The following is a 22879-nucleotide window of genomic DNA, read 5'->3' as shown; positions in this document are numbered from 1 at the left end:
TTTAAGAACATTATTGCGCAGCCCATTAATGGCAGATCAATGGGTGGCCAACAACAAAGAACTGTAATTTGTCATCTGCTAGGAGGTTTTTCCAAATAAACATTCAATCCACTACTGGGCATTGACACCTCACTACTACCTGTGGTGATGTTGGGAATGTAGGTAACCTCTATGAACCTTAGACGGGTCCGCAAACACTCTCACACTCAGGTGAGGATTTAACAGAGTAAATTTTGGACTGGGGTTGAGATCAGACAACAAACAGGAAAAGGTGAGAGAGGGCAAATGGAGCTCTCTAAAACATAGACAGAAAAATCTTCTTTGCTTGTTTAAGATAAGATAACACTTTTGTGAAATTTGTCTTGCAATACCAGCTCCCAAACCTAAACAAACAACACAACAACAACATGAAGACAAAAGTATATAAGGCACCAATAAAAACATAAGTAATTAATATGAAGGGGGCACTAAGTTGCAGTCATCTAGTAATGCATTATCATACAGGCCCAGTCATATTGCTAGATTTATAATTACTTACAAATGACTCAAATGGAGTGAAACTGTGCAAAGTTCTGTCCAATGTAACCGTTACCAGGAGAAGGGACAGGAGCAAGGGGAAAATGCTGACGTTGTGAGCAGAGAGATGCATTTGGCCTCGGCACAGGTCAGTCAGTATTCCAGGAACAGCCTGATCAAACAGAGAGTGAAGCCAAGACAAACACCTCCGGACATCAGTCTGGCACAGAGAAGCAAAAATCACACAGTCGGTACATCAACCCAGCAAACTCTGCAAAGTACCGTATAGCAGAGAATCCCAGCCTTTTTGGCTTGTGACCTGTTAAAATGAAGCAAAGTCTACCTGGGACCCCCTCATCACAGGTTGCATATGTCCACAGGTGGTGACCAGTTAAACTTCAGAGTGATTTACAGTTTTATTTCAATAACTTTTAGAAATGACCTACAAGTTAAGAAGAACTGCTCTATAGGCCTTGACCACTAGAGCCTGAATGCTACACTGTGCTGCTTTAATCAGCTGCTACTGGCTTATTAAAGATACAGTATATTGGTATTGCTGTATATGTTGCAATAAATGGAAATGTAGTAAATTGTGGTATTTAACTGTAATAAGTTAAGTTAAACGTATCAACTCTAAAATAACTAACTCAATACATTTGTATCTTATCATAACCACAATAACCAATTTTCAGGGATTTGGGGTAATGTCAAATGTTAATATTCCAATATGTTGTCCTTTTTCAACATGACTAATCATACATATCTAATCTAAAAAATCCAGCATCAGTCTGCCTCTATTTCAAAACACTGTTGCTCACAAATAGAGAAATAGAGGAGGAGGAAATGGAGGGGAGGAGAAGAACAGGAGTCTAAAAAGCAAACAAATTACAGACAGGCAGATAAACCACAAGTACAGAGAGCTGAGGCATAACAGGAAGGTCCTTTGTTGTGTTTACTTCAAATAGCCTGCACGTTGTTTATCCATTCTGCTAGAGTTCCTCATATTGTATTGCACTTGCACAAACAAAAACCAACCTGTTGTGAGGTGAAAACCTTGCATCTCACAGACAAAACAGCAAAACAGCAACACATTTATCTCAATGGCAATGCAGTTTGGATTTTATTCAACAGAGCTTTGAGTGGGTTTTATAACCCCAAGAGGTCAAAGCATTTTCTCAGGCGGTAGAGGAGCATGTAATCCTTCAGCTGGCCACAAAAAATCCTCAGATACAAAGATATGATTTTCACCTGACAGCAGTGGAATGCAATACCACAAATATAATGAACAAATGGAGGTCAACATGCACACACTCCAATTGCGGGAATATATGGTGAAACAAGACGGCACATGCATGCAAACACATGCTCACACACAACGGATACACTATGCACAGCGGGCATCCTAAAATAGTGTGATGGAAAAATCTATACTGGTGTCCAGTTATTTCTGCACTGCTGCGCCGTGGCCTGGTGATACAACTGGCATACAATAGTCACCTCACAATGTGACCACATGTCATACATTTGCCAAGCTGCAGCGCCGCCACACAGGCTTTAATCATTGGAATAAGGGCAAGGGGCAACAGAGTGGAAGCTCTTTTGGATGGTGCACTACTGTTGATCCCAGCTAATCCAAACCACTTGTGAACAGAGGTCAGTGAGACCAGAGAACTGTTCAGATGAAACACACTGAGATACACTGGGAATTAGTGCACAAAATGTAACCTTTACAAATCTGCAATTGTTTATGGCTTTTAACCACTTAGTTTAAATAAACAGTATGCCCCTACTGTATTATTGATCATCGTGGTGAGGGGGAAGTATAAAGCAATTAAACAGAAAACTATAACAGCCATAATGGAGCATAGCAACACTCAGGAAGTCAATATGTCTGCATAACATGACCTCTGTTGAGAAATGCATCGGTATTAAGTAGCACATGATATTAAATAGGAATGATTTTGATTAAATATTTATGTTGAAATGAGATGTATTCTAGTGAGAGACAAAGAGAGAGAGAGAGAGAGAGAGAGAGAGAGAGAGAGAGAGGGAAACAAAGAGGGAGATTATTTTATTGCCAGACTGTATGACAATTTGAAAATGTTCTGTCCTTAGATGACTGTGACTGATTTACAAAGTGATATATTATATAGATCGATCTATATACCAGCTATAACTCACACAGTATAACCAGTTTTCAGTGTGTTGCCATTGAATTGTATTGATTTACAGTTACAAATATGGTTGATTGATATATAATCAGCTTACTCTAATTTCCATTGTACTCTCATTTATTGAAAAACAAAAAACAAACATGACTTTTACGTTTTATGAACGTTTTCCTTAAATTTGTTTTGATTACTGTAAGGGAACGGCTCCTGGAGTATGCAATGACTAAAAAAAGATCTGAGCTGAAACTGGCTAACCAAACCACATATATTCGGTGTAGTCAATTTCAGATTTCCATGGGGTGCAAACCGCAGAGACTGGAGTCAGACAAACACTGACTGGGATGACGACAGAGCTCTCATCTGCAACTTCAAATCTAGCAAATTTGGTGCGTGTGCGTGCGTGCGTGCGACTGCGTGTGTGTGTGTGTGTGTGCAACAGAGACAGAGTGTGTCAGTCAGGTTGCATCAGCCTCCTGACACTGCAAAAATCAAATGCATGTGGGTGTTATGAGCGCAAAGACAACAATGCAAATGTATAAAAATAGACAGAGAAACACCTTAAACTTAACACAACTATGGATTACAATCCTGTCGTTTCATGAGTCCTCTTGCCAACACAGAAACTGGCCTGACCCTGATTAGCAGGAATGGCACCCTTGGGTTTCTCACACTACAGATTAGTTTAAAGCCTCAGCTATTACTAGAGAAGAGACAGAGGCAGTAGACAGGCAGAGAGCATACGCATGTGTCAATGTGTTTATGTCTTTATGAAGGTGTTTACAAATGTGGGTTCAGGTGTTCGTGTTCTTCTCTGAGTCATCGTGTCTGTATATGTATGTCTGTGTGTATGAGTTTGGGTGTGTTGGAAGATTTTTGAATGCATTCCTGTGATACTGTTAGGTTAGGGTGTGAGGAAGGCAGAGTGGGGAGCGGTGCAAGAGGGAAATGTATCATGAGAGCACTCAGAGAAATGAGATGCTTTCCGGGTACAATCAAAGCAACTAACTGCCAAAACACAGCAACATCCAATGTCATGGAAAACCTAAAGAAACCACCTAACCACTGTTCTCCATCGCATCATGGATCACAAGTGTCCAAATACCAACAAGCAGTGCTAAACTGACATGAGGGCAAATGTCTATGTGACTTTAAGCATGCTGTGGCATCTCCCAGAACTGTCTCTCATGGACAAACAAGAAAATTGAACTGTGAACAAACTCCTGCTCCCTCACCCAAACACAGCCAATCACTGTGATTTTGCTAAGGGTGCTAACTTGGGTTTGTTAACTCTCAATTAATGAAAGCTACAGCCGCAGAATAGTGCGTGTGATGGGATGTGAGTTATGAGAGGAAGGCAGGTGGATAGACAGGCAGACAATTGTGAAAACAAACAGGAAGATAGAGAGACGGACAGCCGAGGCTTGCAGGCATTGAAAAAGAGAGATAGAGATTACCATTGTGTGTGAACGACTCAGAAGCCAGACACATGGGGCTGTTTGTCCCATACAAGCATGGGAAGTGGTTAGTGTGTGGGTCAGCCTCCTGTAGGGTATGAAAGGACAACATTGCAGCACACACACACACACACACACACACACACACACACACACACACACACACACACACACACACACACACACACACACCTAAATACCTAGTTGGCATATCCTCAGTCATATGACTTTGGAGCCAATTCACCCAAGTGGATCGGCTTTCCAACACAAACGAGAGGAGCAGATGCTAAAGAAAGAGACACCCAGGGATCAAATTGCATACAGAGATGCACAGATACAAAAATATTCATGCATAATGACGCAGATGCACAGGAAGATATCTGTGTTGCAGTGATCCACACCATTATGATACACGGAAGCACACACACACACACACACACACACACACACACAAACATGGACATAAATAGAAAGGAGCTACAGCCAAGCAACCAATCTGTGCCTCTTGGTGTCTGTGGCATAACATGCTGTCTCTTTCTGAACACACGTGCAAGTACTCACAAACACGTATTCGGTAAGGTGCATAGATTTGGTAAAGGAAGGAAATGCCCAGTCAATCCACCAACCATTTTAAAGCAGCCTCGTTCCTCTTCAGCTAGAATGCTATACCTGACCCTGACCCTGACCCTGAACCTGTCTTATCTTGTCATTTTGAAGCCACACAACGTCAAACATGTGAGCAGGCAAAGTTTCCTACAGGTGACGGTGGACAGAAAATGACACAGAACCTGAAGGACAGAAAGTGACACTAAGAAATAACCACTGAAGTTGACTTTTTGAGGTTGATTTAAGGAACTACTATGGCATACAAAAATGAAATTATGTGATTGTGTTCATTAATTACATTCTGAAAGCATTGACCAAAAATGAAGCTTTGCAAAAACCTTCGGCCCAGAACTCTTTCCCCATATTGTGTCAACAGTGAGAGTGTGTGTAATACATCCCCCCCTCCCCCCTTATCAGTGCAGCCGTTGTGGATCTCTAGCCACAGCCCCCTGTCAGATCCCGGCCCCAGCCCAGCCCGGAGCTGTCTGAGCGGCCACGAATGGTCGAAGACTCCCTCCCTGAAATGAACTGGCTCTCTTTACTCCTCTTGCCCTCTTGGTCCGGCCCTGCCCTGTCCTGTCCTCGCTGGCAACATGACACCTTCTTATCCAAGTCTCTCCCCACACACAAACTCTCACACTCACTCCCTCACACACGAGCTGTCTGGACTTTTAAAGATGTGTTTTATATGCGTCTTATTTGAATTTATTACTGTTATTACTGTAATATTGCTGTAATTGTTAAATGGACCAAAGTAATGATGACATTTGTTTGTTCACTGTAATTCAAACCAGCTGCAGAGGACTATAAAACTAATCACACTCACTCTCGCAACCATAAAGTAAAAGTAGATTGTGTTAGTGAAACAGGGCAGCGGATGATCACATAAGAGGAAGTTAAGACAGATGTTCAAAGGAGTTTTACACGTGGAATTGGTTGTGAAAGTGCTGAGTTTTTTTTTTTTTGTTGCTCTGAGAAGCTAACAAAGCGCTTTCTTTAAGAAGGAGGAAGGGTAACTGTTTCTATTTATTTTTTTCTTCTTCTATTTAAATCCTTTCTTCACAATTTTCTTTTCTATTTAAACTTGCGGGTGGGAAGATGTGAGGTTTTAGCGTGTTTACAGTCAGTCTAGCGCCTGACATACTCTCTCTCTCACTTGCTCTCTTTCTCACTCCCTCAGCCTGCTCTGCTCTAGTTTCCCCTCAGCCAAAACCCCTTCGTGTCCCTCTTCCTCAGGATCTGCACTCCTTTTTCCTCCGTTCTACTCTCCACAGCTCATTTTCTCTCTTAGTCATTTTCAAACAATCTCCTTCTCTTCTCTTCTCTTGATCTTCTCTTCTCCCAGCACACAAGGCCTATGCTCCTTAACTTTTTCATTGCTATCTTGCTCTGCTTTCTGCTCTTGCATACACATTCTTTGCTCACTGACACCCTGTTTAAAAAAACAACCAAAGAGGCAGCCAACAAGAGAGAAACAAAGTGCACAGTTGCCATCACCAACACAATCACTTGCTTCTCTCTCTCTCTCTCTCTCTCTCTCTCTCTCTCTCGCTCCCCCCACCATGATTTCTTTCTCCAAAACGTACTTAAGAGGACAAACAACTTGTGGTGCTGGTAAGAGAAGAAGACACTGTTGTACGGTGACTGTGAGTCTGTGTTAGTTTATTTTTTCTTTTTTTTCTTTAATAAGTGTGAATGCCTGTGTTGGCGTCCAAAAATGTGCATTTGAGTAATCTAATAAGGATCGCTGTAGCATTTTAATAATCACAACTCCACATCCTTGCGTACACGTATGCAGCCATACATGCACGCACATACAAACAATACAAACCTTCCCGAGCACACATCTCACAGCCTCCACTCATTCCGGATCCAGTTGAGGGGAGGTGTGGGCTCGAAGCAGACTCTGAATGTGTATGTTTCTGTGTGTCAGCAGGTGTGTGCATGTGACCGAATGTGTGTGCGCGATATTGCTAAACTCACACAAAGACACAGCTTCTTCTATGACTCCCAGCTGTGTGGACTTGGCTCGCTGGATGGCCATCCAGCAGCCAGGAATGTTTGGTGTGCAACTCTCCTGGAAAGCCCCAGTTACCCACACACACATACACACACACACACACACACACACACACACACTCACAAACTCACAGCCCCCTCTGGAGACAACCCTATTCCTTTGAGTAGGGGCAGACAGAGGAACAGGCCTCACCCCAAAGGAAGAATGGTTCAAATTCCACAGCTATAGAAAAACACAGAAGAGTGGGACAGAGCGGAGGAACCGATGTCAACTCTATCAAAACCATCCCCTCACACCCACCATCTGTTCTGTGCTTACAGTGTCAGAAAAATGAAGAGGAAGGAAGGAACAAAAAAACCTCTTGTGGGCATTGCTGGTGGAGCTGATAAATGGATGCTGTTTGAGCCATAGTCAGAGATACCAAGTGTCCTCCCATGCTTTGGCCTTTGTGTTCTTTGGCTTACAGTAGCCACTGTTTGGCTCTGTAGGACCCAGAGTGACTCCACTCCTCAGCTATGCCTTCAATCTGGACTCACTCATCCAGGCTGCTGGTGGTGGAGATATCTGATTCTGGAACCAAGCCAAGTAAACTAAACTTTTGCAAAGCACAGACTAACTCACTGATTGATTACTGTATCGCAAAAGAAACCCTGATTATAGTAGTATAAAGCAGACCTGGGCTTAGCCAACCTTTTATTAAATATCTCCACAGGGAAATACACTGAGTGTGAGGTACTTACAGTGAGATGGTATTAAAATTGTGGCAATTTAAGTATTTGGGCATCAATGTTCTAAAAGAACCATTATAGTATTGACTGCATACTGTATAGTATCACATCCTCCTTGATTTTTATAAAAAAACACGTCATGTGTAGGCCTATTGGCTTTTTCTAAAACATATTTATCCCTAGGCCACTATCATTCCTCACTGTAACATTGTGTGATATCTTTGGAATATCATTTTGTGATTACGCCATTTTTAACTCAACATCTCTATACTTTAGAAAGAATTAAGAACAAAAGCATATGAGGCAATTAACGTTGACTTGCCATAAAATTAAACTGCCCCTTGAGGTCAGAAGCCACATGTGCAGATTTTTGCCTTGGGTTGACTTAAAGTGACACACCCTAATTGAGTTCATACACTTTAGTTTGTATCATGGTCTAAGCATGCGTTTTTTTTAGGGTCTTATCTCCCAAACATGTTAACAAATTCTGTCCAAAGTTTAAAAATCAGTCAAGTTCAACCTGAGGTTGGTCCATAAGTGCAAAAACTGTCAACAACCTAAACTACCTGTACCGTTATGCAATCCTTAGCTTATCTATCCACATGTGGTCTGCACTGTAGACCATTTTGTTGCGAGCATAACAAGTTAAAACACAGGGCAATGATCCCCGTGCCTCCTACCTTCAAAAGACATTCACCTCTGGAATCAGTTCAGGTGTCTTTCCCCTCGACGTCCACTTTCAGTTCACACCTCTCTCCGCTGCTCTTTTCCTTTCAGTTTATTCTGGGCAGCGCTCGTCTCTTGCTTCTCCTGCAAGGCACAAACACACTAGGCATCACTTCAAGAGCATTCATCTCCGGATGATAGCATCTAATCATAACTCACATGTTTTAACACTTGCTCCGTCCCAGCCTGGACTTGACCGTCGTCAAATTATCGGCTTCGCTTCTAAATGCGTGTGTTTGTTGACGATCTGACAGAACTGACAGAAGAAAAAGACTCCCGACTGTTGCAGCCGAGAGACGCCAGGAGGAATGTAATTAGGCTACATGAAGACTGCTGCATATTGCAACAACAAAAAAAGCAGCAGACATGCTCTTTTATGCGGGCCCCCGCTATTGTGCTCTGCGATCTGTCTGGGCTGTTGTCCGCCTGTGGTCCTGATGCGAGCTTTTTCCACGTCCCTTTGTTGTTTCTGTCACACCTACAAGGAGGGAGCACATGGAGGAGGGAGCCCTTACCACGACTTTCTTTTGTCTGTCTGTTTGTTTTTACACAGCAGGGCTTGCTCGTTATGGCTGGACGAGTCTATTTTTCTTAAATAATGATTCGACTCTGACCTTACATCACAGATGCACGAGGGATTTTCCCACGATTTGCTATCAGCTCGCATGCATTGCATCCTTATCGCATCTGTCTGATCTCATCTCATCTCTAATGATTTCTAATTATTAGGCTACTATTATTGTTACTTATAATGTTAAAAAAAAAAATAACACATCCTAAAATGAAAGTCAGTTTGCTGTTTATTCTACCGCACCCATGTTTCTTATCCTAGTCCCCTATCTCACCAAATTTCTCGCCAGAAGTTTAGTCCTCGCTGGGGAGTGGGCTGACGCTGCTGTCTCTCTCTCTCTCTATCCCTTTCTCTCTCTCTCTCTCTCTCTTTCTCTCTCTCTCTCTCTCTCTCTCTCTCCTCTCCTCCCCTTTCCTTCTCTCGTTGTCTGTCCCAAGCCGTGGCAGAGCCCAGTTATGTTTCACTTTAGACCAGCCTTCAGCCGCTGCACGCCAGCGCCAATCAACGAGCGCAGTGACGACAGTCTCATTGCTAGTCACCAGTGTCACACCCATCCATTCATAAAGTAGACAGAGTGCCAGCCTCCAGGCCGGGCAGTGCGCACAGCAAGGAGTTAGTAGAAGATCCCTATAAAATGGTTATGATATTATTGAGGGACTCATGTGTCACATATGCCTCATATTATGTATCATATTCTAATTAGGAATTGTATAGTACATTTATAGCACTCTACCATCTTAAGAAATTCAAAAGTAATGTTACAGAAGAATGAAAACCTCGATTTTTCAGATACTACAAGCATGTGATTTTTGATCAGAAATGTGGCAGCTGTCAGCTACAGTATCGGCTACATGTAGCCCTACATTATAGCTTAGGCTTTATGCAATAATGTAGCATAATAAGTAGGCTAAATGTCATTGTATTAGTCGACCTGTGTATGTTTTAAACTTTTTAATTAAATCTTAAAAACAATTAATTGATTAGTGATGAAACATTTTGATAATCAATCAATCAAAAATGCCAAATATTCATTGTTTCCACTATCTTAAATGTGAATATTCACTTGTTTTCTTAGTCTTTTATGATGGTAAACAAAATATCTTTAAGTTTTGGACTTTTGGTTGGACAAAACAAGACATATGAAGACATCCCCTTAGGCTCTAGGCTTTGGGAAACTGTGATAGCCGTCTGACATTTTATTGACCAAATAATGAATCGATGAATCAAGAAAATAGTCATAGGATTACTCAACAATATTTTTTAGTAGCTGCCTTATCCACAATACAAAGTGACATTTAATATACTGTAATATCATTACACATATGTACATAATATAGCGTGAAAATATACAGGAAGATGTTGTGATGTTGCTCAAGAGCACTTCAGATGGGCTGGTGCTCAGCGCCTCTATAGCTTGAAAGCAGGTCCTCCTTGCTCGGTCGGACACACTGCTGACTTCATCATGTCCACTTGCCAAACCTGCCTGTTTGGTCAAGGTTGCGTAGCAGCCTTTCTATACCTTTTTTTTTTTTTTTTATCCTTACAACTACCCACCCATTTAATTTTGAATCTATTTGGGCGGATGTTCAAGTCGAGAAAAATGCTATTGTATAGTACAGTAGGTCACCACCCTTCACAGGGAGGATGCTGCCCACAGCCATTGTTCAGTACAGAAACTGTGGTGTACCAGTATAACTAGAAATGATGTGTGTCCTGACTGTTATTCAGACAGTTCAGTTTCCCAGATTGTGCTCAGTCTAATCAACATATAGACTTATATTACTTATTATATAAGATTTATTGTTTTGAACACATTCCTAATTGGCTCTTCTGACACCGATACCCAGGAGATGCCCAGTAAAACCGCAGCATGTCCTCAGGAACGGTGTACTCACTGGCCTCATGACAGCAGTACACAACATCCTTCTGTATGGGTTCCTTTGGGTCCCTTTGAATGGAACGACTTCTGCAGTCATCATGTTCTTCTAACAACAGCCAGACAGCTTGTGTGAAGCTTATAGACTCTTTTGGTGCTTTCAAGGTTTTGCTGAGCTCAGTTATGGAGATCTAATCAAATTACAGAGTATTCATTTTCCACTTAGAAACAAGCAGGGACAGGACGTAATGTACAAAATGACACAACAAGAATAAATCAGCACTCTAATTCAGGCCTCAGTGTCGACCTTTTTATTTGAGCTGTCAGAAAAGCGTTTTAGCATTAGCCTCCATCAGCCTTTCTAAAAAATAATAATAATAATAAAGAATGCTGTTCTCGGTGTATGCATGTACTCTGTCTTGAACTTGGCAAAAACATAAATGTCAGGCTGGGGCTGTGAGAGGCCCCCTGTGTCTCAAAGATTCTCTAAGACTCCTGCTCAGCCAAGCATCTGAAATAGCCATTGTCCTGTAAAGGGAATGAAGCGACCTGCCCAGGCTTGCTCTGATCTCAGCGTGCATGCAAGTCCTAGGCAACCGTCCTCAGGCTGTAGCCAGCAGGCATGGAGCAGTCATCACACATACACGCAGATGCACACACACCAGTATAGACGGGTGGTGGGACACCCTGCTGTAGCCATCAAATGGATACCGTTGGGATGAATGCTAAAAAAATAAAAAGAAATAAAAAGAAAGCCTAATTCCAATTCTACAAACTTTGTTTACTGTATTCTGCTGACATTCAGTATGACACACTGACGGTCATGCGACTGTGTGTATTCAGTCTGTCCACTTCTCTGCTCTCATTGGGCCCTTTGTCCCCTCTCTTCTTCGTGCAGCACACAGGTGTAATGAACCTTTATTTCAAAGTGTCTTGTACAGCACTTTTCCACTGCCAGTGGCCTCTGCTATAGCACTATTGATGCAGCCACATGGGCACAATAGGGGCATAATGGGGGCGTCCACATGGTTCACCCCTCTCTCTGTCAGTCTCTCTCCTGAGAGGGCAAACTGCTGATCCCAGGGGAGTGAAAGGCCTGCGTCGGCTGAATTTCGACAAACAAACACAGCACATAGACTCACACAAACAAATACACATACAAGCGCATGCACACAAAACAGTGATCTTTGTCCCCGCTCAGATCGATTTCACTCAGCAACTCTGTACCTCTACTGTGGCATGTTAGGAGCCACAATGGCCTTCGACACCAGCCGTCGAACTTTGGACGCTGACTGACCACAATGGGCCTCTCTTCGCCTCAGAGCCTCTGCTATTCTTCTGCCTGATCTCTCAGACAAAGCAGTGTCACAGAAGTATCAATTGAGCTTGAACAATCGCTCACAAAGGAGGCACTGACTTGGTGTTTCCAGCCCTCTTGCCAACTGTATCACATTTGTGTGGTGTGAAGGTAAATTGGCATCATATTCAGCCGTGCTCAGAAAGATGATTACAACTTCACTTTGTGGCATGGTTATTGATTTGTAAACAGTTATTTCATGAGACTTTCCAGTTGATTTGAGCCACAGTCTCAAGAGAAAATGGAGATGTTTTAAATCAAATTTCTTTTTAAATACAAAATTATTTAAACACTTGTGCATGTCAGGAAAAAACATGAGATTCCAGGGCCTTTCAACAGAGACTTGCTGTTAAATTTTGAGTGAGTGTAGCATTATTTTTGCCATCTTGTCAGAAGAACAGTTCTTTCTACTTTTATTCGTACATTGACACTCTGCTTTGATGGGATGAGGGGCGTTAAAATGTAAGTTAGTCTCCACATTTTTTTATATTTACACACAGTTAAATGTAAGTTGATTTAATTTGATTCAAAACATGATTCTGAAGACAAAATACAAGAAGATGTACAGTAGAAGGCAGATACTTTGTATGTTAAAGTAGTAATGACTTTGAGTCAGACACAGAGAAAGCACAACCATCTCTTACCCCAATGTTCTGCTGAGTTAGGAAGTGGTGGGTCATTAGATTCTTAAATATTAATCAACTACAGGTCACTAATCTGTTATTTCAGGAATTGGCAGTTTGGAAAAAAAACTCCCCTTAAACTCTACAAAACCCATCTTACCTGCTTTAATACTTCCTAGATTGGTGCTATGCATTTTTAGGTTGTTTTTTTTTTTCTGCGATACCATCATATATATGTTTTCTGCACCGTGTTCTTATGTTGTCTATATTTCAGAATGTTGTGCATTTTCATATGCTACCTTTTTGCATCTGACTTGGACCTTGCACCCAAATAAAGCTGAACTTAAACCCTGAACCATTGGGCCTTAAACAAATGCTGTTTGACCCTGCATGACCCCACCAGTTTTGTGTAGATCACTTGTCCTATTTGTGGGTATGTTGTCCATGCACATATGCACACTTTGTGCATGTGCATATATGTTTAGAGATCTCAAAAAAGCAGGGATTTGTGCAATTATTTGTGGTGACTGAGGGACCAGATGTCACTTTGTCAGTGTGAACAGAGATCAGAGAAAGGATGACATAACCCCTACTATGAGTTAATCGCTCAATCTCTCCATGCATCCATCCACCTCTATAAAAGGGGGGCTATCCAATCCTGGGCCGGCACCCTCTCAGTTTTGGGCACCTGGCCTCCTTGGGCCACACTCTGGGCTGTCTGTGTCCGTCCCGAGTGTCACTTCTAGGTGCTATGAATAGACACTGGCGTATGCTCAGTGCTGTCAGCTGGACATTGGCACGTGTGGCTCATGTCAGCACGGCTACGACGCAATGCTCCCAACTGGCGTCACTGCAACGACAGCACATTTGGGTTGCCATGGAAACAGGGACGAGCACAGCTCCCTCTGCCCTGACATCCATTGGTTGTGTTTTTCAGACAAACTCTGATCTCTTTCTCTCTCTCTCTCTCTCTCTCTCTCTCTCTCTCTCTCTCTCTATTTTCTCCTGTCTTTCTTTTCCCATCTTTCTCCCTCTTCTTCTTTCTGCCATTCTCTTTCTTTCCTTCCTTCTTTCTTTTTGTTTCTCTGTCTCTTGTTTATGCGACTATGACGCTCAGCAGGGAACGGGAGGTTTGAGATTCTATCCAGAGGGCTTTATATTTATGAGCTGTTAAAGTCTTTGTTGTTCTCATTCCTCTAATGAAAAATACAGGAGCACACCCATGAACTGCAGATGTGTATATTTATGCACGGTCTGGTCCTTCAAGTCTCCTTTGGATTCTGTGTGTATATGTGTGTGTGTGTGTGTGTGTGTGTGTGTGCGTGTGTGTGTGTGTGTGTGTGTGTGTGTGTGTGTGTGTGTGTGTGTGTGTGTGTGTGTGTGTGTGTGTGTGTGTGTGTGTGTGTGCTTTAGTGGAGAGGGCAGGACGGATGGACTAACAGCTGTTGTATAATGGACTACACCTAAATAGTCAGTGTCCACTTAACCATGTATTCACTTGAAACAATTCCAACAATCATGTGTCATTATATCCTCACCGGTGAGTCGAGCAAGAGGTCTGTCACATCTCCCTTCTCCTCTGACTTTCTCTCACAGCCAAACTTCTCTCTCTCTCTCTCTCTCTCTCTCTCTCTTTCCTCTCCCTCCCTGCATTCACACAGGCATGTGGTGTGAGAGTGACTGGCCATAATGGAAGGGTGGAACGGTGGATCACTGCGTTTTTTACGGAGGTCGGACAGCTTTCTCAGGACAAATGAACAGATTGCAGTGTTTGTACTTCTGCTCCATTTACCACATATCATTGACTGTGTCCTGGCTGGCAGGCAGGAGGCCAGATGGGTGGAGGGGACAGGTACTAAGTTGATAAAACAAAACTAAAAGACAGGATTTACTCAAAAGCCGCATCCTTTACCCAGTATTGTGGTTTTGACGTTTTTAATCTCCTGCAGAGTGTGTGTTTGACACAGATCTCTGCTTTTAGAGTTTCACTGGTTTATATCAAAACAATGATTATCATCCTTCTCCTTCCTCCAGCCTTTCTTGCCCATTTTACGCATTGTCATTGTGATTAAATGTGTTATAATTTGAGCAAGAATATTGAAACACCTCCTTCATACAGTAACCTCTCTGAATGTTTTGGCATTATTGGCATTATCAGAGGAGTTGAAATCCTCTATTAAAATGATTTACCCTATGCAGATGAAGCACAAAGAGTACAAAAGTTCCAATATAACAGTCAGAGCCAGAGGCAAGACTCTTTCCCAGCCTCGCTCTCTTATACACCATGTGAGAGTACTGATGATACTATGACGCAAGCTTTTCAAAGGTGTCATTTATAGTTCATGTCCGGGAGTTTAGCAAAAAAAATACAAAAATTAACTGACAATAATTAAGTCAGATACAGTCAGTTAAAGTTAAAAAAATGTGTGTGTGGGTGTGTACATGTATATGGGCACAAATTTACAGTAATGTATGTGTTTTGGTGGTGCATGTGAATTAATGGTGAGTGACAGAACAACTGTGGAATGTTTTGGGTAAGGGGGTCAGTAGGGCACCACTCCATCTTTTCTGATATGAAAATGTGTGTTTGAAACTTTAAGAACTAAATGTATTCGTATTATCTTACCCAACGCATGCTATCCTTATTCTTTCATTCATTAGAAAAAATAGAATTCTAATCAGAAATAATAGCTGAATAAATACTTTGCAACCAAAATGTTTTTCTTTATGTTTACATTGCTAAATATGAGCAGTTTACAGTTCCAAATTCTTAATTTTTAAACAGTATTGTCTAAGTAGAGACTTATGGGAGAAGAAAGAGCCAGGGAAACTCAAAAAAAAAAAAAAGAGTTAAAGACCACATCATGCTCATACTGGGATGCAGCCAGTTGTGATTGTAGAGCATCGCTAGAAATGAGCTGTTGAGTTACCATACCCCTGGACAAGGTTACTTATTTACTTATGAAAAGCATGCACTTGAATTAGAGCTTTCCTGACCATGATGACAAAAGTTACACCATCTCTGAAGAATGAATCCGACATTTACAGTTTTTTCCGATTGCTAAACGACAGTGGGCACAACTGGAGTCACATGTGCAAAACTCTAACTACAGTCTGCATTGCCAACAGTCACCTGAGCTAAACAGTTCACAACCTGCAAAACTCATTCAAAGTAACACAACTCTTAACACACGTCTCAAAACAGGCTCAGTGCAGCCAGACACTATGCACAATCCTCACTGAGATAACACACACCGTCACTCAGAACACACTGAGGGTAAAAACACTAGCATCAAACACCAATACAGAAATTACAAACTTTTTCATCTTTACAGTTTGAACAATTTGTGTGACTTGACACTACTCAACAGTTTATTTAAGGAACAGATATAGGTTGTATAGCATACCAAATTTACATAAGGTAAACAAGAAGGAATGAAAATCAGCAGTTTTCTTCAATAAAGTATTTTGTCTCTAGTAATTTATGGAATTACTGGGGGAAAAAAACTAAAGGTACATACGTAACAGTACCAAAGAATAGTGTGACTAATCCTGCCTCTCTCCAGCATCATGTGGCAAGTTTTCTTCATCACATTGGATATCTGCATCATCTCTAAATACAAATGAATGTTGTGTTTCTATTGCTTTCACCTCCATTACTTTCTGAAAAACAGTAAGAACGCAGTTTTAGTATTGTAAAGATATAGTGTTTTTCACTTTTTTTTTATAGCTGTGTACATAACCTCAGACATCTTACCTGAACATACTGGTATCTTTGCTCTTTTACCTGTTTCTCTCAAACGGTACAGTGTATAATTGTTTCATTCTTATTTGGTGTTTGTATTACAAAAAAGGCTTTCTGAGCTTTCTCTGTATAAATACCATATATGTTCACTAACTAGTCTAAAACAAGACACCTGCTTAGGCTTTCAGCTAAAATTGCAATCAGCAGTGTTTGATAGGCACCAGACTGAAATCTATTCTGTTTTGAATGTGTGGTTACAGTTTTTCTCATTTGCTAAGACACACTAAATGAAACTGGGATCCACTTTATCTTCATCATCACATTATTAGCACAGCAGAAGTCTTCTCTTGCAAATGTTTTAACACTTTTTCATTTGTTTCACACATTTTTCACACCCTTTGTCAAAACAGTTACCACAGATCTCATTGAAAGACCCTGAACTCTATTGTATTCACTGTGTTGAACAAAAGGAAAACATCTATTCACAGCTGATAGAAAGTACTTGCATAATTATAAAACTCTATGCACCTGTGTGAAACTCATTTGCACAACTCTTCAATCAGCAATCAGTCCTCATCCATTTATAAAAGATGCCACCTCTGTGTTGCTATTTGCAAACATGGATCAAAGAGGCCATAGAGTAAGAGGCCATGGCAGAGGGGCCAGAGGGGCCAGAGGAAGAGGAGCCCGTATGCGTGGTGGAGGAGCTGCAGCAGCAAGAGGACAAAATCGAGCTCAAGTTTCAAATGAAATTCAGGCAACAATTATTGACCATGTCATCAATAATGGCTTGTGCTTTAGAGAGGCTGGACAAAGGGTCCAGCCCATTCTGACTCGGAGCACTGTGGCATCTATTGTCAGGCTTTTTTGGAATGAGAACAGGTAATTCACAGTGTTACTGTAATGTATACCACTGTGTATTTCAGCTTTACTTTATTGCCCTGTTAGCAGAACAAACTGTGTCTACAGTAATGCAGATGTTTTATCAATCCCATTTATGTGACTGTCATACAGTAATGTCAATTTTGACATGCTTTTTGCTTTTACTTTATAGGATCCACACATTGCCACACACTGGTGGCAGAGGAAAGATATTTAGTATTGAACAGGAGTCTGCCATTGTAGATATGGTAGTGGCAAACAATGCAATCAGACTGCGTGAAATCCAGGCAGCAGTAATTTAAGATCAGGGAGCATTTAGAAATATAAACCGTGTGAGTTTGGCAACTATAGATCGAGACCTTAAACGACACCATGTCGGAATGAAGCAGCTCTACCGAGTTCCATTTCAAAGAAACTCTGACATCGTAAAGGAGGCACGATTCCAGTATGTGCAGGTACAGATTTTGTTATTGTAATACCTTGTTTACCATAGTTACATGCGACTGGGATACTGTAATTTGCTTTGTGAATTTGCTCTTTTTCTTAGAGAATAATGGAGCTTGAAGCTGAAGGGGCACATCACAAATTCATTTTTGTGGATGAAGCCGGCTTCAACCTCTGTAAAGTGAGGAGATGCGGGAGGAACATCATTGGGCAGAGGGCCACTGTCACAGTGCCAGGTCAGAGGGGTGCCAATAACCCCATGTGTGCCCCCATCTCCAATGATTGGGTCCTTTGCCACATACCAACCATTGGCCCATACAATACAGAACGCCTCATCACATTTCTTGATTCATTGAAAGAAAACCAGCACCGCATGAACGTAGCTGTGCATGCAAGGAGGTATTTCCCTCAGTGCATTGCAAGGGAAAACATTCAATGCGATGTTGACGAGAACCTGTGGCATAATCGTCAAGAACGAATGGCCTAAATGTGAAAGATAAAATATATCTTTTAATAAAAAAAAAGTATTTCCACCCATAAGTTTCCTTTGGTAGCTTTTTATTTTTTTTTCAGTATCCATTTGAGTTTGTAAAGTGTCATATTTCATATTGATGGCTGTATTTTGTTGTCCATTGTGTAATGATTGATTGAAAGAATAAATTAATTTGACCACAAGTTGTGTTTGATGGCAATATTTGCTTATGTTGCATGCTTTTAATGTTTTGAGTGTTAGAGCATTTTGCTAACAAAATGAGTCATTTTGGCCATTGAGCTTCAGTTTTATCCTGTGTGTTAACTGTTTTGAAAATGTGATGTCAGAGTGGGCAAATGTGTTTAAGCAATTGAGGAAAAACTAACAGTTTTGACAGCAGTGTATTAGCATTTAAACAAAGTGCTGTAAATCTACAGTGTTGTGCACATTGTGGTTAAAGTCATGGGATAAGTGTGTAGAGTTCTGAAAACTGTTCAAGCAATGAAAAAACGAACTAGAGTTTGGTCCACATGAACTGCTGCTGTGCAGACTGTAGTTAAAGTTTTGCACATGTGACTCCAGTTGTGCCCACTGTCGTTTAGCAATCGGAAAAAACTATTTGGTGTTCGTATACAAAAAAGGCTTTCTGAGCTTTCTCTGTATAAATGCTGTATATGTTCACTAACTAGTCTAAAACAAGACCCCTGCTTAGGCTTTCAGCTAAAATTGCAATCAGCAGTGTTCGATAGGCACCAGACTGAAATCTATTTTGTTTTGAATGTGTGGTTTAGTTTTGACAGCAGTGTGTTAGCATTTGAACAAAGTGCTGTAAATCCACAGTGTTGTGCACATTGTGGTTAAAGTCATGGGATAAGTGTGTAGAGTTTTGAAAACTGTGTTCAAGCAATGAGAAACGAACTAGAGTTTGGTCCACATGAATTGCTGCTGTGCAGACTGTAGTTAGCGTTTTGCACGTGACTCCAGTTGTGCCCACTGTCGTTTAGCAATCGAAAAAAACTAAAGTAATTCTGTAAAGTAACAGTACTGTAAAGTTACAAATTAAATTTGGCGGTATGGCTCTGTTAATGAGTTAATTATTCCCCCATATGAACAGAGCAGCAACGATGACATAGAAGCAAATTCCACGTTATATATACGACAAGGTGGAGCAGGGGAGGAGGTGGGTAGCATAGATGCGAGCATCAAGCAGTTAGGAGCAAACTAAAGCAGCTTTAAGTAGGGCACCCTGTTTGAGTGTAGCCATTTAGCAGGGAAGGCAGCTCAGCTGATGCAGCTCAGCTGATGCGACAGTGTTGTTGGCCAACAGCGGTTAGCAGCGTCTTGACTACTTGACCTGCCAGAACTGACGCTGACGCTCAATATACATGTTTAACTAAAATGCTTTGTTCTTGTACTGTACTTCTCATTACTTTCCTTGTCTTCTCAGAATAAATGCTGCCTTGAATAATGAACTCCTATTTAACCACTGACACACATGAGCAAGAATGTGACACACACACCAGTGGTGAACTGAAGGCCCTCTGTTGAAGCAGGTTCTATATGAAACTACTGTCTCTGTGGTGGTACTGTTAGGGTAACATTAAAAATGAAACACTTTCCTTTTTGTTTTACCTACATTAAAAATACCATAGAAAAATAAATATTATAAATTCACCATGCACATTTGTTCCCTTACCATAGATTTTTTTTAAATGCTAAATGCACTCTTTTGTTTTTGGGCTGTTGAACATTGTACATCTTGACACAATTAAAATTAATGTTCTGTACACATTTTCCATTGGTGCACCAGATAACCTCTGCATGATATTTACTGAGGTGAATGCCAAGTTGGTCCACCCCTAAAGCTTGCATTTCTCTCTCTTTTCTTTCTCTGTCTGACACACACTGTCTCTCTCACACACACACACACACACACACACACACACACACACACACACACATACACACACCTATGTGCCAATGCAGAGAAAATGAGAACACACATGACCCAATGTTTGATGGAAATGTTTATGTATTTCAAATTCAGTTTGTTCCCTGAAGACACCCATTAATCTCTTTCATATTAACCCTATTAGCAGTGTCACTGACAGAGCACAATAAATGGGTTGCCGGATATTGTTGTTATCATTGCTGTGACTCTAATTTGAGACTCAATAACTCTCTCATCCACTCGCTCAAGGTGATGAGAGAGGTGTTTATGTTTGAGAAAAAGAGTTTGGGAATTAAAAGCAACCACATTTTGAGATTTTGAAGCAAATTTCTCAACATTGACCATGTGAGTGATCTATAATATTATATTATATGTTCCTGAGTAGAATAAACAACACAAAGCATGCCAGGCTAGTTTTGTCATACAAAAATGCAAGTATATTAATTTAATGATAAAATCTTCTTTACTGAAAGAAGGGTGTGAAAACAAGTTATCCGGGCTCTTTTCACAGTAATTATCACTGATCATATTAGCATTATAATAAATATCCGCCAAAACTAAACCTAGACTAAACACACACACAGAATTGTATACAGAACACTGATATAAATCTGACAAGACTTTGTTTTGGAAGACTGTAGAAAATGAATCCATCATCATTTCAATGGTGCCGTCTGCACATATGGCCACATACACACATAATTATAAACACACACACACACACACACACACACACACACACTAACATACACTCCAACGTCAGCACAACATCAGACAATTCAAACAGTGCCCAGTGCTAGGCAACCATGCTATCCCAGTGCAGATGGCAGGGTCTGATCATGTTTATTTTACTCTAATCTAATGCACTTAAGTCCCATTGCCTACCCATGCCTTCTAAATTATGTTACTGGGGATATGCAAGCTGTGTGTGTGTGTGTGTGTGTGTGTGTGTGTGTGTGTGTATATGTGTGTGTGTGTGTGTGTGTGTTTTAGCAGAGAGGGCAGGACGGACGGACTAATAGCTGTTGTATAATGGACTACACGTAAATGGTCAGTGTCCACTTAACCATGTATTCACTTCTCATTTTTTAACAACCTAAATGGTATAATATCAGATAAAACAATTCCTCCTGGATTCAAGGATGGCCTCATGTCATCTTTTTTTATTCTAAGCTGCCCCGCCTAACCGTGCCTGACACCATGGATTGTCCTGCAAGGACAAATGTGGGTGTGGTTTCCCATGGTACAGCCTAATGATGCATAGAAGCTGTGGTTGCAGCGCTGGGTGGATTCAGGTTGGCATGGCTCAACTATAATTGAGTTTGTAGCAATAAATCAAAGCTAAAGCACTGCACCTGCTATCCACCCATATCTGTCAATACATATTTGCTGACTGGGTGAGCCACTTCAGTCACTCCACATTCCAATTATCACAATCACCAAGACAAAATAACAGATATTTACACACCCTTTCTCTCCTCGTCTTACTTGTTCCACCTGCCATAGTGTGCTGCATACCATTTGACCACATCAGTCAGATAGAATAATTACAAAGTCCATATAAAAATAATGTAATGTAACCATCCTAAACTACTCCAAATATTAGAAGAGTGTTTGCCCCAATAGTCTAAATTAGCAAAACCATGATTTAAAGTGGATATAATCAATATGTTTATAGTAACATAATCAAATGGCAGTGTGAAAACAATAATGCAGTGAATTATCTTCCCTTGGCCTTCAGGGCTTTATAGCGGGTTTCAGCTGCACGGTCCGCAACTTAACTGATTTGATTCACTCTCATCGCTCTCATAGTGTCGTGTTCTGCTACAGCAGGCAGCTGTTTTTAGCAAAAATGTTTTAAAAACTCACTGTTTACATTACCTGCTCATGTAAACATAGACGAAGAGTCAGATATTTCCCTCAGGAGTTGGTGGAGACCAAAAACAGAGCTAAAAGAGAATGAAAATTGGACTTACTTTTGCCAGGTGACCAAAAACTCAACTCCAAATGTATGATAATGTTGCTCTGTAACAGCTAAATGTGTATTAAGCAACTGTTTGCTAACACGTTTAACATATCAACTTTTCGTTGATGATATGTCAGTGTTGTTCCAAAGTGGCCAGAGAAATCAGTTACACAGGTTCAAATCTAAAAATATCTCTGCAGTATGAAAACAAGAATAAGAATTCACCAGGGATTTAATGCCAGCTTTTTGGTACTTCTATGATACAGTGCCAGTGTTTTAATTCTACAGAAACATTTTAGCCAACACTAAAAAATACTGAAAACCAACAGTCCTAACTGCATGTTATTTTAATTAAATTAAAATATCAAATATAGTGTCAAATCATAACAGCCTTTATCTCAGCAAACGCAACAGAGAAAGTACCGTAGATCTAGACCACACTATAATTTACAGAGACCCAACAATTCCCCCAAGAACAATTGGACTTACTGTATTGCAGCTGCGTCAAGGAAAAACTTCATTTTAACAGGCAAAATCCTCGGACAAAACCTGGCTCGTGGTGGGTGGCCATCTGCCTCGACCATTTGGGGGGATCTATTTATCAGTAAGCACTATTAATCAGTCTTATTAGCAACACCCTTTACAAGCAATATTTACTTAGCTGCAATCATGGTATTTAGCAGGCCAGCCCATCATGCCATCACCATCCCAAACTAACATATACAAAAAAACAATCTGACACATGCTATTTTCTGCGCATTTGCTAATGTT

General features: G+C 40.9%; 1 protein-coding gene and 1 long non-coding RNA gene across 5 annotated transcripts in view; one reads left to right on the top strand and one right to left on the bottom strand.

The window, feature by feature from the left end:
• rhobtb4 (Rho related BTB domain containing 4) overlaps positions 1-9216 on the bottom strand; it is a 43929-nt gene extending 34713 nt beyond the window's left edge. The window contains exons 1-3 of one of the 4 annotated variants that reach the window (XM_039802990.1): positions 9067-9212; positions 8381-8699; positions 8176-8333 (exon numbers count right to left, since the gene is read on the bottom strand). The gene's annotated coding sequence lies outside the window, so the exon portion shown is untranslated. Of the gene's footprint in view, positions 1-8175; positions 8334-8380; positions 8700-9066 lie in introns of all 4 variants that reach the window. The other 3 variants (XM_039802989.1, XM_039802988.1, XM_039802991.1) reach the window with 3 other exon arrangements.
• A 7867-nt stretch (positions 9217-17083) lies between these two features.
• LOC120561239 lies at positions 17084-18074 on the top strand. Its single transcript, XR_005639577.1, has 3 exons — positions 17084-17275; positions 17448-17730; positions 17823-18074. It is a non-coding gene; the product is annotated as an uncharacterized LOC120561239 (long non-coding RNA).
• Positions 18075-22879: the final 4805 nt, after the last annotated feature.

Source organism: Perca fluviatilis, chromosome 6, assembly GCF_010015445.1.
Source record: "Perca fluviatilis chromosome 6, GENO_Pfluv_1.0, whole genome shotgun sequence".
NCBI lineage: Eukaryota > Metazoa > Chordata > Actinopteri > Perciformes > Percidae > Perca > Perca fluviatilis.
This window is presented reverse-complemented; position numbering and strand designations above follow the sequence as displayed.